Source organism: Chelmon rostratus, chromosome 18 (assembly GCF_017976325.1).
Source record: "Chelmon rostratus isolate fCheRos1 chromosome 18, fCheRos1.pri, whole genome shotgun sequence".
NCBI lineage: Eukaryota > Metazoa > Chordata > Actinopteri > Chaetodontiformes > Chaetodontidae > Chelmon > Chelmon rostratus.
In genome coordinates this window covers 20,416,466-20,422,676 of record NC_055675.1, presented here as the reverse complement: position 1 = coordinate 20,422,676, position 6,211 = coordinate 20,416,466, and positions in this window count along the sequence as shown.

Below are 6,211 nucleotides of genomic sequence, written 5' to 3'. Positions count from 1 at the left end.
AGCCTAAGTGACAAAACCTAACTAGCTTGCTAATGCTAATGCAAGCTTGTTAGCTTGGTTGCTAGTAGGGTCAGTCAGCTCATGTAAGTGACATACTGTATTTGTACCATTCGCTGTCTGCAAACCATGTCTCTTTTGTGGAGTTTATAATGCAAGTTAGATAAAAATCGATGGCGTTCAGCTAACAAGCGACACTAGCTTTCCCCTTTTGGGGCTTTCTGCTCTCTTGAAGGTCAGCATGCACGATGGTTTGCTGTTGGTCAACAGTACAAACTCAGTTGTCAAAGTTGGATGTGATGCAAAAGATTTGTGCGTACTTACCTCGTACCCCGGTTTGAGGTGGTCTGAAACAATCTCTCATTTAGGTCTGACTGGTATGAGTTTGGAAAAGGCTTTCTTACCGAATTTTTCAGAAAGAGTGAAAGCGGTGCATGTAACCACAGATGTGTGCTTAGCAAACCTACAAACATTTGCTACATAACCTTTAATTTTCATCCAACACATTCAACAAACATCAGTCAGTTCTGTCATAGATCAAAAGTAGAAAACTTGACTTGATGGTGAATGCTGCAGTTTCAGTTTTATGTACCAACGTTTGAGCCATTTAAACGTGAAAACTAAAATGAGACATAACTTTCCGGAAACAATGTCTTGGTTACTCTGACTATTCCAGAAATGTAATAAATCCATGAACAGTTCATCGTATTTATGTACCTCCAGTCCAAAACAGCTGCCAATAATTCCTGCCCACAGTGAAGCCTGTGCAGAGGCATCAACACAAAGCAGAGTGCTTGTCTGCATCCTTTTATGCACACCTTGGTGTGGATTATCCTTTTCTTGTTCCTCCCCTCATTCAATGCAGGCAGCTTGATAAGTGGCATGGAGAGGTGGTGGAAGGAAACAAGGCTGGGATCGACTGCTGCTTAATCAGGTTACAGCTTGGATTTGAAGACAAGCCCATCCACATGAGCCCAAAAAACTATAAATGCTGCAAAGAATTTCATGATTTTAAAGGTGGAATCAGCAGTTTGTGATTAATAAATATCTCAAAGGCATCATCAGGTGATTCATTCCTGTTAATCTTACGGTGGTGAAACTGTGTCTTTACTCCCTGAATGTTATGCAGCTGAAACAGGAAGCTAGGCCAGGACATACAACATGGGTGAAGCATCACTGAACCAATCATATAACTTAAATAGAGAAAAGCTGTTTTGATTGATTTGATTGGAGGGTCCATAGTTTGGCATCTCTTAGAGAGTTTGAATTTTGGGAAATGTGTATGTTCATCACATACTTGCTGTGAGTAGCATGTTAAAATGGATGCTTCATTTATGACTGTACAGAGCTGGAGTCAGGATGATTAGCCTATCTTAGCAATGGCTAGCCTAGCTTAGCTTAAAGACTAGAAGTGAAAGAATCAGCTTTAGTTAAGTTAAAAAATACACCTAGAAACACTGCTGAAGCTTTTCTCTTTTTACTTTAAGTACAGATTTGAAAAGAGATCAGGGCTGCAACTAACAATGATTTCAATTAACCTTCCAGTTATTTTCTCAATAAATCATTGGGACTCTAAAATGCCCAGGATGACATCTTCAATTCCAGTAATTGTTCGCTCTCGATGAGGTTCATCAATGTTTGACATATTGGATCTGAATCTGGATCTGCAAGAAAACACTTTGACTCAACTGTCATAAAAAATCCCCTCGAAAGCTTCTGCATCCTCTCCAAAAATGCCAGAATCTTCCACCAAACTCAATTGGAAATTTAAACATTTTAAGATTTGCTGCAGCAGACAGGACAGAAAGAATTACATCCCAGCTGCAGGCATCTTAAATCTGTTTATAATTTAGTGTAAACCTGTAAGACAGGTGAGTAGGACACTGGAACTGAGACCGTTGATGGAGAGAAGAGGTAACTTTTCAGTGCCAGACCTTCTTCAGGCAGGTAACGCAATAGACAATAAGCATCATCTTTATACTACAGGCTCCAGTGGAGCGTCACATCATTTTAGGTGTGTCTGTTGATACCTGTAGCGCGTTCACTGGACATGTCACACAGACAAAAGGGGTCGACAGGGAATGGTATCCCAGGAAGAGAATTAGATAAAGTTGTAGCTTTTCTATAGAGCTGATATGGTTTGATGTTGGGAAATAGGAAAATGGTTTATGTTGAGACCTCGTGTTGTGAGGGCTCATACTGAAAACAATGTGAGTGTTTTCAAGTGCGTCATATCCCGCTGGTGAGTATTTGCTCCTCAGGCTGCAACAATCAATCATTAAAGGTGTTAAATGAAGGAAAAGTCACAAGTATACTTTGGTGCTTGACAGTTTTTGATAGAAATACCCATGTTAGATAGACAAAGTTCTGAGGTTGATATGTAGTTAATGTGAACCATGTAGCATCTGAGCTGAATCCTGCGTCTTCAGCCTCCTCGTTTCTGTCTTTAAACCCAACAAACATTAATCTCCTCTCCTTCAAATATTGTCTCCTTCCGCAAAGAAAAAGCTACAGGCGTCTTGAATTGTGTGGAGAGAAAAAGCTGTCAACCAGTGATATTGATTGATATTGATTTTTCTTCTCACAGTCCCCAAACTTCATTTAACGGTACAAAAGATCTGATGTCCCCTCAAGCTGCAGCAAACAGGGTGTGGGCTGTTTGTTGCAGCCTGCTTTAGATGTTATTCTGACGATTAACATTTTACTAAAACGATGAATATAGTTGTTAAAGCATGATATGTGAGTTGTTTGGTGTTTCGGATGTGTTATTGGGTGATAATGAGTCAGTGGGCACCACCATGATAAACTGATATGAAATGTTTCACAGTAATTATCAAGATTTTGGACATTGTGACTGAGATGAAGCCTCATTGAAGGGAAAACATGGATAATTACCAACTGAATTTCTTTTTATTTCTTTCAGACTTTTTGTACATGTGACTCAAGATGCCAGAAGTGCATGAATGTATTTGAAATGTTTATTTTTTTCTTCTCACATCTAAATCTAAAGGATGCGAAACACTGCAAAACCTACTGAAACAGCCTTGATGTTAATTTTAAACAGACAAAACACAAAATCAAGAGCAAATTAGAAATTAGAGTAACAAGTTCCTTATGAGGCAGCTGACAATAAATCATGCCTCACTTTTCCCCTTTGATGCGTTGTCCATTCATTCTGCATATTGTAGACATTCCTTACTTGAATAATGTAAATACAATAAAGACAGATTATTGTAGGTACCATCAACCAGCATTTCTTTAATCTACTAAAACATGCCTAAAACAGAGAAATTGGGATTCATTTTACGCTTACACTACTTCCCCATAATTTCATATGATGTTTCCTGGAAGGAACCGTGTAATTTGATACCAGTTACAGAGAAAATTGAGTGTTCAACTAATACACTTCCAGTTAATTAATTCCAATGAATTGCTTCCATAGCATCCTTCTGTCTGAGTCTTGTAATCAGTGCACAGCATGTCAGCTGAGTTTGGGTTATGGTCGGCTCAACTCATGTTTTCCTCAGAATTATTTACACAGTTCTTTCCAGGAATCTTCCAAATTACTTTTGAAATTCTGTGTGCAAGTTCATTGCAGTAAAATGCAGAATTAAATCTGTATGTTTGCCTTTCTGTCAGTGTGCTTTTCAGTGTGTACCTTTGTTTCTCTATCTGTAAAAACAAATTTGAGCTCCAGTGAATGTACTGTACACAAACTGTCACTGTGTTCCCACTTGAAAGGACTTGAAGTGGCAAAGACATTGTTTGGAAAGGACACAGCAGCATCACGATGAGTAAATAAACATCCTGGTGTCATGAAACTTTGTGAAATGAGCAAATGTCTTGAAAAACAGATGACAGCTGTGCATGAAAAATTGGATCTCTTTTCTCTCTTTCTACAAGACTTTTTTTTGTGTTTTTGTAAACTAAAATCAAGCTAATCTGAAAACAAAGCATACATATACCAAAGGTACATTCCCTCTGCACACTCTGCTGCAATTTGCAACTTGATTCACAGAATAAGCAGCCCTGATCTTTTCTTTCTGGATGGATGAAGATATTTTTCAGAGCCTTCAAAGCCTATTTTTCATGTCACAGTACTGCACATGCTCATTTCACAAAAAGAGATTTTAGCATCGGCAACATCTCTGAACATTTTCAGACGAGCTTCAGTATGTGTTTGTTTTATACTGTGTTACCTGCGCTGCAAAAGGGACAAATGTATTCTGTGAGTGGCCCAAACTTTCACCCTGGTTGTTGTGTCCTGCCATTGTTACAAAAGTAACAAAGCACTGTTTTCCTGTGCTAAGGGCTAATGCTAAAGTTGGTCACTGATGACACTGACTGTACGTTTCTGCATGCAAGGAGATTTGGCCTTTTTAGAGTTAAATCCTGTGGCAATTTGGCAAAAATAAGAAAAAGTATGGTGTTTAAATATGTTTTATAAGAAGATGCCACTTGCAAGCTGATGCATGCAAGAAGTGCAGTTAGCTTTAGCATTAGCAATTGAGTCCCTGAAATGGTGTTATCGTAAAACGGCTAATGGCTGCTTTTGGATCTTTAACTGTGACGGCTGCATGATACAAAGACCAAGAAGAAAAGTGAAGTTTTGGGCCACAACAGAGCTGCTCAAATAATGAATAAATGTATCATTTTGCTGTTGATGTCAAAACCAACAATCTAAAGTCCCTTTGGAGCGATGGTAAAACCTGCAGGGATGCTAATGTGCTAATTTGTAAAAGACAAAGGTTAATGTTTTTTATTGATCCGTCAGTCATATTGACAGCTTGCTATTGACATGAGGTCAATGAGAGCAGTTCACTGTGCAGTCATGCTAATGAGGCCCACACACACAAATCTGTACTGTACTTGTGAGGACCATCACTGACATAAGACATCCCCTAATGATATCTAACAAAGCTACATGTTCAAACCCCAAAACTTATTTTTATCACTAACCTAGAATAAAAACAAGCAGTGACAGTAGATTTTGCAGTGTACCTAATGTGTGTAAACTCAGAATAATAGTCAATTCATCCAATATGGAGAAAGATAAACATGAAAAATCAGGTCTTGTAACATATTTTAAAGAATTTACTTTTTGGATTCATTGAGATGACAGAATTCAGAATTCACTTTCATATGCTGCATTACATTTCTAGCATTGGAGCTTGTGAAAGATGGATGTTCTGGCTTTTAAACCTATGTACTTGTAGGCAGCATCTCATTAAATAACACTGATGACATCAGAAATCTGTGCTGTATTCTAAAAAGCAAAGCTAAAACAAACTGCTAAGATGTGTTTTCACCTGCATGAGCTGCTCAGTTAAATAAAGGTTGGTTCTTGCTCAGTCTTAACGGTCAAACATCCTGTTTTGTGCAGAAGTAACTGTTTTATGAGGACAGAAGAAAAGGTCCTCACTTTTAAGGTCTAAAAACTGGTCCTCACAAATACACACAGAATGTTATAGTGGATATTAAATTACTCCCCATAGTGCTTTTAGAAACTTGTAGAGGAAAACAGGCAGAGAAACAATAATTCCCAGGTTGGTTTTCATTTGTACAATGTTTTCTTCTTTTAATTTGCACGTGATGTTATTGTTCTGAGTTTGTATTGTTCCTGAGAAGAAAAAAAAAGGTCTGTCTGGTGAAGTGAAAGGACCATCTGCTCTTCAATTTGCATGTTCAATGCAAAGTTAATTGCAAAGTCAATTGAAAATCTTTTTTCATATAAAGAAATCTCTCAGCGGGATATTTATTGTTGTTTTGTTTGGGGGTGGGGCCTGTTTCCAGAGGCGTTTCCATGAGGATGATGTTGTTTCTATCAGCCGTGACGGACGAGGTTCACTGCACAAATTACAGACATAAAGATCGAGTGTGGAAGCGCACAGATATGATTATGATTATCATTAAGATTTTGATATTCATGGTGTGGATCATCATGTGTGTATGTTTAAGCACACATGTGTTCTGAGGGGAGTGTGTGTGTGTGTGTGTGTGTGTGTGTGTGTTAGCAAAGGTGGTTAAGACCAGGCTCTCTGAAGCTGAATGTTTCATCATCATGGCAGAGATCGTTATCGTCCTCCAGGGAAAATAAAACACTCTTCAGTCTGGTTTCCAGGATCTTCTGCTATTTGCTCTAACAGAGACACAACTCCTCTGCCTGGCTTAAAACGAAGATCGTACTTGAAATTGTTAGTTATTTGCAGTGGTG